Raw genomic sequence first — 12,396 nt, 5'->3', positions numbered from 1 at the left:
ATATTGAAGCACTGGACTTAGGCAGTTTCCATTTACAGGTCTCTCTGTCCTGTATGGGAAATGCAAAACAGATCCAGTGCAATTAGTTAGCCATATTCTAGATATAGTCTTGTACTGGATAAATATAAAAAGTTTTTTCTCTATGCCTCTTATTCTGTCATTGCCATAAGTGTGCTTATAAATGTTTTACACTTTTTGACTGCAAGCTCTACTTTCTTGTTTTATATGTTTGCCCAATAGCTAGTGCAATCAACTCTTCATCTTGAGGATTAATACTGAAATATTAAAATGCTGAGATTCTCCTCTCTGACTGCTGTCAATGAGGTGCTCTTGTGTGCACTAGAGGAAGAACCAGCCTTCTACAGGAGCAAATCCATTCAACAGGGTTAACAGTAAGCTTCAACATTATTTTAGGTCGCTGGTGTTTTTCATGCCAACTGCATTACAAATGTTATATGGAGTTATAAAGTTAATATAAAAAGCAGATGGAGAGAAATTAAAAGAGATAGTCAAGGGAGAAGAGATGAGATATAAAAAGAGATGGAACTGGTGAAGCATGGAAGTTGCAGAAAAGCTGTTCCAGATGCCAGGAGCTACTCCAGAGAGGAATCTTATCCCAGCAATGAGGAGCAGTATGAAAGTACAGTGAACAGCTTAAGGGACAAAGAAAAGAGTATGCAAGCAAACCTTTAATGTTTGCCTCCAAAAAAAAGCAAATACTGTTTTGAATTCCTCATTTCTAGCTTAATGTAAAAGAAGCAAATATATCTATCAGCAATATCAGCAGTTAGACAAAATTTCACACCTTATTTATTTATACTCTATCTATGAAGTATAGAAAGGTAGTCGTCATTTAAAGACAGTAAACGAGCAAAAGCGTGTTATGTCATACATACCTTATTTGCACCCACCGAAACTCTTTAAGTACTGTTTGCTCAAATTTTTGAAGGTCTTAGTCCATACACAAACTTATCTCATAATCCACTTACTATTTAGCCAGCTTTGGGATTCAAGCAGTGTGGATGCCATAGTTTCTGCTTTACACCATGCTGACTGGGAACCCCACCTAGTCTCATGACAGTACTTCTGGGTGGAAAAATAAGACTCTGTGCTTCCATACAAATATTAATTACATCACAGGTTTTTATTTTTGATACAATGTTGTCTAAACTGAAGCTACCTCAAGAGTTAAAACTATAAACCCACAGGGAATAAAGCTTGAAATAATAAATATAAATACATGTATACATGTTTTCAATCTTATAAGTGGATAATAAGGGTAGAGTAAGAAAATGTGTTATTTTGTTATAACCTCATTGACCACACTGATTAATATAACTTTATTAGAAGGAGCAGATGTTGTCTTAAACCCTCAAGGTATCTCTGATAAGGCGCATTGCCTTTCTGAGTTTGCTGGGAAATATTATCTAATATTTCAATCTCCCTGTTACATACAACACTGCAAAACAGTGATACTCTCTTTCACATAATGAGTCATTAGTCTTCGCAATGTTGCTTTTTCTCTTAGGACTGTCTTTGTCACAACATGAGCCTAGTCATGGTTTACAAATATCCTTGCACATACAATCTGTGTTTTGTCTTTTATTCAAGTATTTGCAGCCTTTGACTCAATGCCCGGTGATCACAGCTACAGATATCTGGGCTTGAATGGTTAATTTCAAGACTGAAATGTGTTACTTTCTGTGGGAGCCAAATTGTTTCCCATAACACTTTTAGACTGGAGAGGCTCTCTATAGCAGTCTCCCCATCAATACAAAGCTTAGACAAAGTAAGAATATAGCAATTAGTTGACATTTGCGGCCATTACCATCAAAGAACAGTATATTAATGATGTTATACAGAACTATTTCCCTGTATTTCCTTAGAAACTCTTGTTGGGTCTACCCATAAATGTCTCATAAAAGTTATAAATATTCAAGAAAGGAAGTCAGTTAGATATAAAGACTTCTAATAGGCACTATGAATGAATTCTGAACCATATAATAGCCAGACACCTGTGAAAAATGGCAAGAGGATGTGATCTATACATTATATATGAGGCACTTTGCTACAGCTGCAAAGATTTCTAGTTATTCAGCGAAGCTAGAAAACTAAAACCAGAACATATAACAAAAATGTTGTTTGAATTAAGTCCTGTATGGTGTTACTTCTTACTCAGCGATCATTATAATAAACAGTTTTGCACAAAATAGATTTATAAAAGCTCGTAAATTCAAGTAATATGCAAATTCAGATTTCTTGTATTTATTAAACTTTCTACAAGCTACTTGAAATGTTTTTGTGATCGAAGTAAATGAATCATTCCAAGCAAATGCAATAGGCAGAGTTGGACACTGAGATGTCACTGAGATATGTTTCAGTTATGTTGTGTTTCTTTTCCAATATACAGCTAATAAAATCGTGGCAATATTAATACTTCAAAATTTTACTAAACTCTTAGATTTTCCCTCTCCTTCCTCCCTTCATTTCTTTTCTTTTAATCAGTAGCAAAAGAGAACCTTGCTTCAGGTCCTTGGCTCACATTTACATCAATAATAATCTGCCACGGACTTTGAAGAAAGCAATTCAAGGCTGCAAAATGCATCAGGAAGGATCTGTCATTTCAGGAGGAGCTGTATGACATAGTCTTCAGATTTACAGGATACTCATCCACAGGGCCTGAACCAGGGCCACCTTTTTGGGACTAATGGACCAACAGTAAATTACACCATCTGCAAATGTGTCGTCTTCACTTGTGACTGTCCTCAGCATAAGATTTGCAACTGATGGACCGCCTGGTGCAAACTCTTTGTCCAGACGCTGTAAGTCATTGCCCAGGGGCTCTGCACTTCAGGAAAGGTATTAAACAAACAAGGGGATGATCTCTCCTGTCCGACCAGTGTAGTTACGGCACTCTGCCTCTCTGACACACCAGAGAGGAGGCATCCTACTGCCCAGCACAGGTGAGCAAAGGCACCTGAGCTAGCCTGTGTGTGAACTTGGAGTTAGCCCACCAACACACTGCTGGCCAGGTATTGAAGCTGTGCATTACTCTGCAAAATATGTTTGGAAAGAAAAAATGGAGATTGCATTTTCTTTTTCCTAGCTGAAAATGTTTCTCTCTTTTCTCAGAGTTCTGCCATAAATAGGTTAGAAAATTACTGGTGGCTGGAAAAAGCAGTTATGAGAAAGCTTGTTCTCAACTCCACAATAGGATTTCACCAAAGAAAATAAAATTTCGAAATAAAATCTGAGAAGCACTGGAAGATTTCTTGTTTCTCTGATAATTTCTGTTAAAGGCTGACATGACATCTCTTTAAGATGCCTCAGTCACTCGTGTTACATGGTAGACTTGAGAAATTTAAGATGTCTTTGCATTTGTATCAGTAGCCAGACAAAAGAGAGGTTCCTCCACCATGCAGCAGTTTTATTGCTGTTTGATACACAACCCCTTCTTCACTCTATGTCATAGATGCCTGCCCTTTTGGAAACACCATTCCTGCGATTTCTATTGAAGATATTCTTGTGTAACTCTTACTATACCTGAGCATTGATTGAGTGGGAGCAAAGTTACATCTGTGCCCGAGCAGCCCCAGAATTCACTTTAGCTTCAAGAAACACAAGTCTAACACCTGCTACAGAGCCTTCCACTTCCTAAAAGTTGTTGGAAGGGTCAGTGTGGTTTTGGCCTTTCTTACCTGGTGGTTTGTAATTTTCAGAGATTTCAAATGGATATCACATTTACATGCTTTGGAGGTTTAAGAAAATAACATACCAGCACTTGGAAACATATCCCACAACTAGAGGTCACAAACATAAGTGTTTGTTTGAATACTACTTAATGAATGATTGTTCTTGCAAAATAAAATGAATGCATTTGCTGATGACAAATGCTGTTACAATCTTTAGGCACTGAAGCTGAAAAACCTACATAACAGGATATGAACACAGTATTTTTAAAATGTTCTCTAAAATATTTGTATTGTGGGGTCGTTGAAATTTTGGTTGTGAAGATACTTTCCAAAATATCAGATTATTTTTCATCTTTTTGGAATGAAACACTTTCATTAATGCACCAACCTATGGGTCTGCATGGTCACAAGGTACCTTCAAAAACTACCTTGGACCAGGAAAAATAATTTCATTTTCAGTGTACCTGAATAATTTTCAGTTTCACTCTTCTATATTTTTCAGCAACTGGGAGTGGTCCCTTAGCTATTCTTGTTCTCTTTTTTCTTAAGAGATTGTTCGTCTGTCTTCCTCCAAATCTGTGCAGAAAGCCATGCTGCAGTAAAACCTGTTGCCACCAGACTCTTCTTGAAACACAGAAGCACAATATTCCCCCAGCGATGATCCCCTCTGGAGAAAAAAAAAATAAACAAAACAAAACAAAAATATTTATCCCTACAGCTCTGCAGAAGGAAGAATTTCCGTCTCTTTTTCTATGTCAGTAACTGTTGCAAAAAGGGGCAAAAAATTCCCTTCTCATGATAGTGGGAAGGAAGTACAATCACTATAGTCTTTTTGCAGAAGTCCTGTGCCTCATGAATTCTTTCCAAATTGGAGCACTCTGCATTGACAGAGCTGGGAAAACACCCTGTGTATTTCCTGATGTTATACCTGGGGTTAGTTCCCCCCTTAAAGAGTCACCAGCAGTCCAAGGACCAGGCTAGAGCCTTGGCTGGTGTAAATCAGCCTGAATACATCATCTTTCATTCACTGCTTTGATTTACAGTGTCCGAGAATCTGGCTTTATATGTTAAAGACTAGCCATGGAAAGGTATGTCAAGGCTGTAGAGATATACTCTCCACGATTTGGATCAAAGTAATGAGGACTCGAGGAGAAATATAAAGAGAACTGAGTTCATTTTAAAATTTATGGGAGTCCTTTATCATTCAAACTCCAATAGAAATTATTGCCTTGAAGATTATAGCACTCATACAGAAGCCAGTCATGGACTGGCTTTTAATCGTTCTCAAAATGGATTTAAAAATACAGTATAGGAGTTACAATATTAAAAATAAAAAGCTTCATAACAAGTTCATTCCTAAGCATCTTTGCCTTCGGTGTGAGGAAGACATTTTACGTGTCAAAAAATCTACAGTCCTAGATCTTGGCACCAGTCTGTAAGGAAGGGATTATTCTGTATATGTGGTTGTACATCACCTACTGAAGGGAAGTCCAAAGCTATAATTAGGCATCTCTCAGTGTCATCATGTTAGGTATCTCTGGATAATTGTTGCTACCCACATGGTTATCCATATGTTTTACTATGAAGTATGATTAATTTTCCTCTTCTTCAATACAATAAGTATTTTATGCAGGGAATACATCTTTACACACAGAAAAATTCCCGTGTAACAGGAAAATAAAGCTCCTGATCCTGCCATTCTCCTGGGTAAAATTCAGTCCAGTAAATGGCATCATCTTAGTTTTCATGAGTTGTTTATAGTGACAGGAGGCCCCCGAATAAGGCAGGCTGCTCAAAATCTACCATCTGTCCAGAAAACATAGCCCAACGCTTTTTAAAGTTTTAAATAGGCATTGTTTTTTATGCCTGCTTTTTAGCTCATGCATTAACACATTTTGAATAGGCGAGAACATCCCCTAATCGCTTTGTGCGCTGCTCGGGGACTGCTTTCCAGCTTCGTGAAGAACTGGCACAACTCTTCCAAAAACGTCTGAGAACAATGAATTGTGGAAGTGGTGAAAAAAATACCAGCTTTCTTTAAGTAGCTGAACGCCAGAACAATTTGTAGTTTATTTTATTGAGCCATAGAAGACTTTATTTTTTTCCCAGCAATGCACAAAATGCCCGCTTAAATCTCCAGCTTCTTGTTTGTTAGGTGGCAATTCTGTAACACCCTCTGACCAGCCTACATCCCCACCTGCCCCAATCTTGTACAAGGCTAACTAGCAAGGAAAACAGCTAAAAATTGCAGTTATTAGTCACTATTCTCCTCTTCTTGTGAGTCATTAACATCAATTACTAACCACTGCATTGTCAATTAAGACTATCACTTGCTGCTATTCATTGCTAATGTGCTAATTGTCATCAATTTACTACTTCAATTATGTGGTCATACACTCGCCTGGAGGTATAAGGATTTTATATGAGGATCTGGAGGAGAAACATCCTCTCCGAGTGATTTTAATGCATGAAAAGAAACTTGAAGTGAGTCTGAACGTGTTGGACATAGTTGCAGTATACTCCTAGTGAAAAATTATTCTAACAGACAAATGATGCTAAGGAAAGGAAAAAAATGTGTTTAAGATGAGTATTTTATAGGTTTCCTGTTTCTTCTTAACCCTGCCACTGAAATTAATGGTGATATTTCACCTGAAATAGATTCATAGACCTTTTTCATTCTGTAATTATGTATATATTTTTGCCTAAGTATATCTGATTGCTTGCTGCATCTTGTACTTTCTAATGAGCATTGAATTATTAATCTGCTGCCTAGTCTCTCCCAGCATTTTAAAGGGAAGATGTCTGGTGTCATTGAGGCACAGTCTATTGTGTTCCCTTGAAGACGCAGAAACAAACTTTAGGGTTCAGTACTGTGTCAAATTCTTACTACAGACAAGTTCTCTTTGACAGGTTTTAAATAATATGGTTTTGGTGTGCTTTATCTGACACTAAGCTGCTCTGAAAATAGTAGAGTAAGTCTGCTAGCAAGAATAAAATCAGACAATCTCCTATAAAAGAAAATCTGTGTCTCTCCTGCCTCTGTTTTTCAATCCTTAGGCAAATAACCTTGTAGGCTGCATGAAATAGTTTAATTTCTCTTATACTGCTGCTCAGCAATACAGGGAAACAAAGAGATGTGCTTATCTATAGCAAGGGTCCAGTGAAAATGATGTATTCTTTTGCCATCAAAGGAATATTGATTTTTTTTTTTCTTTTCACATAATATTGTGATGGGCTTGATTTCCGTGGGTAATATTTATTCATGAAGAGGGTGGAATCTTAATCCAAATCATTTCAGTAACCAAGAGCCAGGTGATTCTCATAAACCTTTTGTTAGGCAGGCGGAGGCTGTGCTGTAAATGCCTCCCAGCCGCAAGCCCTCCTTGCTGGGACCCAGCCCTGCCGCCTGTCCAGCACAGAGGTGAAGCCCCTCAGGTGGTCAGGTAGGCTCCAAAGGGGAGCGTGCTGGGGAAGGGGTTGTCTGGGAGGGAGGAAACACAGAATTTGGATCTGATGTGACAGATTTTAGCCAAAACCCTTTAAAAAGTGTTTACCCTGGAGGCAAGTGTCTTTAAGCTGAGGTTAGTGGTTATCTTGCTTTTTACTGGGTAGGCTTTGGAGAGACTGATGACAATTTTCTCTTTAAGTAAGGGTTCTCATTAGCTGTGTAAAATCTGTTGTCTTTTCTCCCAAGTTACTCGCAGTTGCTTTGATGCATCCTGCCATTGCTCTGTGGATTTCACCTCTGTATGTACAGAAAGTTTTGGTGCATCTCTGCGGTTGTTAGCTTGTGTCTAACTCTGCAGTTTGGCACTTTTGTGTGTCCAACCTTCATGTCAGCTGGTATTTTAATATAAGAGAATACCTGTGTTTGGGGGTTGGTTCTGGTTTTGAAAGTTTTTTAAGCTCTTATTGACTATTTGAACCTCTTTTCTTCACATACCGCTTACATCAGACAGGTAATTGGCTGTTTAGTTAGCTGGCATCTTTGTTTTCTGTTGACTTGTTCCAATCTAAAGCTAAAGCTGTTTTTCATTTTTAGAGGTGTACTAGATTCAGTGCATTAACTTAAATGTTGATGAAAAGGGAAGATATCAGTATAACAAATGAAGATTATTTAGTTTGTTTAGGGCCTTTTTAGATCTTCTCAAGGAAAATTAGGAGAATAGAGACCAGTTTCAAGTGTTTCAGAATTGCTGGGTTAAACATTGCTTTATCTTCGTCTCTGCTGAAGCATGGTCTTCACTGCAACTGAGTGGTGTAAATTTTGGCCTATATTTTCCAGATCTAGAATTTTTATTTTTGCGTATCTGTTTCCTTATCTCTGTTCTATGGCAAAAATTTCTGGAAAAAAAATAACCCAATGGAAACTACAGATTCTCTATACTTTAACTGCTGCTTGTTGAAATTAGTTCAATGTAATGATTTTTTTTTTTTTTTTTCCCCAAATATACTTTCTGTGTAAACATACTTGAAATGTGGTTCTGTATTTGGGAAGGTAGTAGTCAAATTGGGAGGAGACGGGAAGTACTCCAAAATGAAGTCATAATGAGTTTTATGGTCAAGTCACTGGTTACAAGTGAGCAGTTTGATGAAGGGGACCAATCCCCTGTCTCCAGCTTTGCAGAGTTTACATCTGACAACTATTTTTCCTTCATAACCATTTCTCCTTGGTCTCGTCTCTAAAAGCAAAACCTAAAAATGACAAGGGGACTGCTTCCAAAACCCTTCTCCTACAGTGGCCCTGTGAGTACTTCGACAGCGAATACCAGCCCGTTCGCATTGCAATTTAAAACTACTGAAAACATCTACAGAAATTGGGAACACATCAGCTTCCTGAATCCTTCAGAGAGCTCAGTGGGTACTCTAGTGTATATATACAATGGGGGACTTCTGAAAACACACTATAAAAAAATAACCTAGCACCCATCGGAAGGACAGGAGAGAAGTACACAGTTAATGAAGACTTAGTTAAAAACTCCTCTAATTAACTGTTGGAAGCAATGAGGGAAGTAGAACTACAACAGCTGTGGAGATGCTTCTTCATGGTGAAAGTGTTGGTATGTGGTCACGGTAACACCAGATGCATTTGTATGAGACACAAAATGGCTGTTAGCAATGCAGACATGGCTGGGCTTAGTGCTCGCTGTGCCATGGGATGCGGCAGAGATGTTTTAAAAAAAAATGTGGATGAATGCTCTTTAAAGTAACAAGTCTGAAGAATAATAGTCTCCATCTGACATCACTCTCCCAGCTGCAAATACCTACTCCAGAAGTAAAAGGCTACAGTTAAAATTAAAGATCTTTTCCTTTCTATCCTGCTTGTTGCTGGTCCCCACCTGAATCCCAGTTAACATGTTGATTTATTTTGACTGTAACTATAAAAGTAGTGTTCCTCCTTTATTAATGATAAGGAGAGAAATAGCCCATAAATTACATTAGAATCAGATGTTCATGTGGAAACTGTTGAGTAGATCTCTAAGGAAAAAGACAAATGAGAGGGAAAGTCTGGTACAGTGGTTAGGAAGTAACTTGAAGTTGTTGTTTACTATAAAAATATAACATAAATAATAGGAAAGTGTCAAAGTGCAAGTTGGTGTTTGGGTTTGGTTGTTTTGTGGGGTTTTTTGGGTTTGTGGTTGTTTTTGGTTTTTTGGGGGGTTGTTTTTGTTTGTTTGAGGGGGTGGGGAAGTTAAAACTTTTTCTTCATTTTACAATTCACTCTAGTCCTAGAAACTATTTGAAAAACTTCAATACGTGTTGTGGGTTGGCTTTTTTTTTTTCTTTTGAAAACTTGCAGTTTTATTATTTAGGTAGGTAATACCACAAATAGAGATGGCATTTACCCTTGCCTTGTTTTTTTCCCAATCTGTTCTCTTTTCTGGGTTAATACCTTCTCCCACTCTGCTCTTCTATTTCAACATAGAGTTTAAAAATAAAATGGCAGATTTCTCTTTGCTTTCCCTCACTGTTTCTTCACATGTATATTTTGACTTTGTTACCTTTGGCTCACCTCATCTGCCTACATAGAAAGCTTTTTTTATTTGTTTGTCAGATAGTCTATGTAACTTTTCCTAGAACTCAGAGAAGGGAGTTGTTAAGGAATAATTTTCATGCCCTTCAATCCAATTAAATTTTCTTAAATTTTGTTCTTCATAATTTTATTACTCTGATTTACAAACAGAAGACAGGGGAGGGGGAAAAGTAAGTATGCATTTTAGTTTTGGTTTCTGCCTATGACACTGGATCAATTTTTCTCTATTGCAATTAAAGGTATTGAATTTGGAGATTCATGCATGAACTAAAAATTAATACAAAAAATAAGTTTAGCAAAATGGAAAGAAAGTTCTTAAAATGAAATTGTGTTGGGAGTGGGACTATTTTCCCCAAAAAGATTATTTAACCACACTATTTTATTAAAAAAAAAAATTATATATAGTATTTTGAAAACATAAATGAAACTGTTCTGTCTTCTAAACATCATACTTCATTTTGGACATACTCTAAAAGAAATCATTTAAGACTTTGAAATGAACCTGTTTGTATTTCTTGCTCTAAAGGTGTTGTCTGTTTTGAATGCTTTCAGTTTCCCTGATCATGGTCTAGTTGATGGATTTACCATGGACAGAATAATAAAAAAAAAATTATCCAGTTGCAATTGTGATACTTCCCTGTCCCAATAACATAAAAAGGTTCATGACAGACTATCTTGTCACTTGCAAACTTTCTGTCACATTTTGTCACAGCAGGGATCAATATTTGCCTGGGTGCCAACAAGCCAGTGCCATATGCTGCCCCTTTTATTAGAGCCTTGCATGGAGGATATGGCCAAACTAACACTGCAGTGGTACTACCACTGTCCCTCAGAGGAGGCTGGTGCAATGGAGCTGTACAAATGGATTTGGGCTCCTGTTAAGGCATGTATGGTCACTTTTCTACTGGTAGAAAAGGCACCTAGCAGCTTCACTGCAGGTGATTTAGGGGTATGATAACTTGCCTTTTAATGGGGATTGGACGGGTGTTTGGGTGTTTAACACCATTCCAACATTTTTGCAGGCTGATTAATCTACAAAAAGCTTGTAATTAGCTGAGTGTTTCCCTCTGGACTTCTTAGCATGTGTTGGTGTCTGGCTCTCTCTTTATAGCATATGCTATCCATTTCCCAAATGTATCACAAAGCAACAAAAGATAACTTATGCAGAGTCAGACTGCACAACTACTATTTTCCATGCAGCATGGTCTTGTTTATCGTGTCACTCATTAAGTTGCATGGGTAAAAATGCCATGGCAACACAATGCTACAGTGACAGATAATGAAGTGATGTACTGATTACCAGAAAACATATACTAATTAAAGACAGCTCAACGATTTCATCTCTTGCTGCATTATGAGCAGAAAGGGAAAAGGCAGCAGGTGCAATGGTGGTGCAAGTTTGTCATTCAAGGAAACTTGTGGAAGAAAATATGTTATGTGCTGCTTGTTTTTGACTGGTGTTAGGCAAGTTAATTACAAAATGGTTCTTCCTGAGAACCCAAAATGAATCACAAATGTTTCCCTTGACCTAACTAATCTTTTATATCTTTATGTTTCTAATAATGGTACCATTGTGGTCAGTAAAGAATTTATATTTACCCACCAGTTGACACAATGTGTTTTCTGAAGGCCAAATCTGGTGGCTATGGGTGTTGGTTTGATTGATGTCCGTTGACTTAAATTAATATCGAATTTTTAACTGCAGCTACTGTCTCCTATCAAAGTCACTTTGGAATCTGAGATGCTTATGTTCTGGTAAAAGCAGTTTGTTTGTCTTTTTTTTTTCCTGATAACAAATGAAGTTCAGGCTAACTTTATCACAATGAAATGATTATGCTATTCTTTAGACCATTTCTATGGTCTTGAGCTTTTCACTGTTAGAAAATTAGTCCAGTAAGTGTACATCTATAAAATGGGGTTGGTTTGGGGTTTTTGTGTGTTTGGGTTGCTTGCTTGTTTGTTTTGTTTCCCACACACATACACACCATTTACATGCCTTGTGCTTCTCAGTAACACAGTGCAAGCAGGCCTGGCTTCTCAGGCAGCAGGAGAGGCCATGAGACATCTACAACTATGAGTTCTTGCAAAAATTTTCCTCTTTTGGCATCTCATGGTATTCTGCTTCTCTCATGCATCATGATTTTTCTGGAAGCTTCAGACATTTGAATAGAAGCTTTTACAGAAACAAGCTGAAAACAGTGGTTGATATGGTTCACAACACAGCCCATCACTTTTTGTTCCAAAAACAGCACACTGTGATACCTCTGTCACTCATATCTTACTTTTCCTTCTTGAAGAAAATGCCAGACATGCACAAATAGTCGAAGACAACAGTTGACTGCTTCACTTTAAAACATTTAGTAAAGCAGTTTGTCTTGGGAGCCATTCTCCTGAAGAGTGCGATTTAGCTCTTCCTAGGCAGAGGACAAAAGTGATCATGATTCTGTCAAACTGGAAGGCAGGGTCTCGCCAAGTCTGTTTTCCTCCATAATTTGTGGTTCCAATCCTTAGCTTTCCTAATCTTTTTTACTTGTAAAGTGTTTTTCACTTTATATTGTGCAGTATCCCATTCTTATATGGTTTTCACCATAATTACTTACTAGATAGACAATATACTGCTTACCACAAAGCAATCAGCTAGTGGTCTGGGACTCTCTGACCTCTTGAAAT

The 12,396-nt window shown here is 37.6% G+C and overlaps 1 long non-coding RNA gene across 1 annotated transcript in view; it reads left to right on the top strand.

Annotated features, from left to right (window-relative positions):
* Positions 1-6,823: 6,823 nt before the first annotated feature.
* LOC135580427 (uncharacterized) overlaps positions 6,824-12,396 on the top strand; it is a 28,216-nt gene continuing 22,643 nt past the window's right edge. Inside the window, exon 1 of the long non-coding RNA XR_010474960.1 lies at positions 6,824-7,135. This is a non-coding gene — a long non-coding RNA (uncharacterized LOC135580427). The remainder of the gene's footprint in view (positions 7,136-12,396) is intronic.

The sequence above is a fragment of the Columba livia genome, chromosome 10 (genome assembly GCF_036013475.1).
Source record: "Columba livia isolate bColLiv1 breed racing homer chromosome 10, bColLiv1.pat.W.v2, whole genome shotgun sequence".
Taxonomy (NCBI): Eukaryota; Metazoa; Chordata; class Aves; order Columbiformes; family Columbidae; genus Columba; species Columba livia.
Note: the sequence above shows the minus strand (reverse complement) of the source record. Positions and strands in the feature narration are given on the sequence as shown.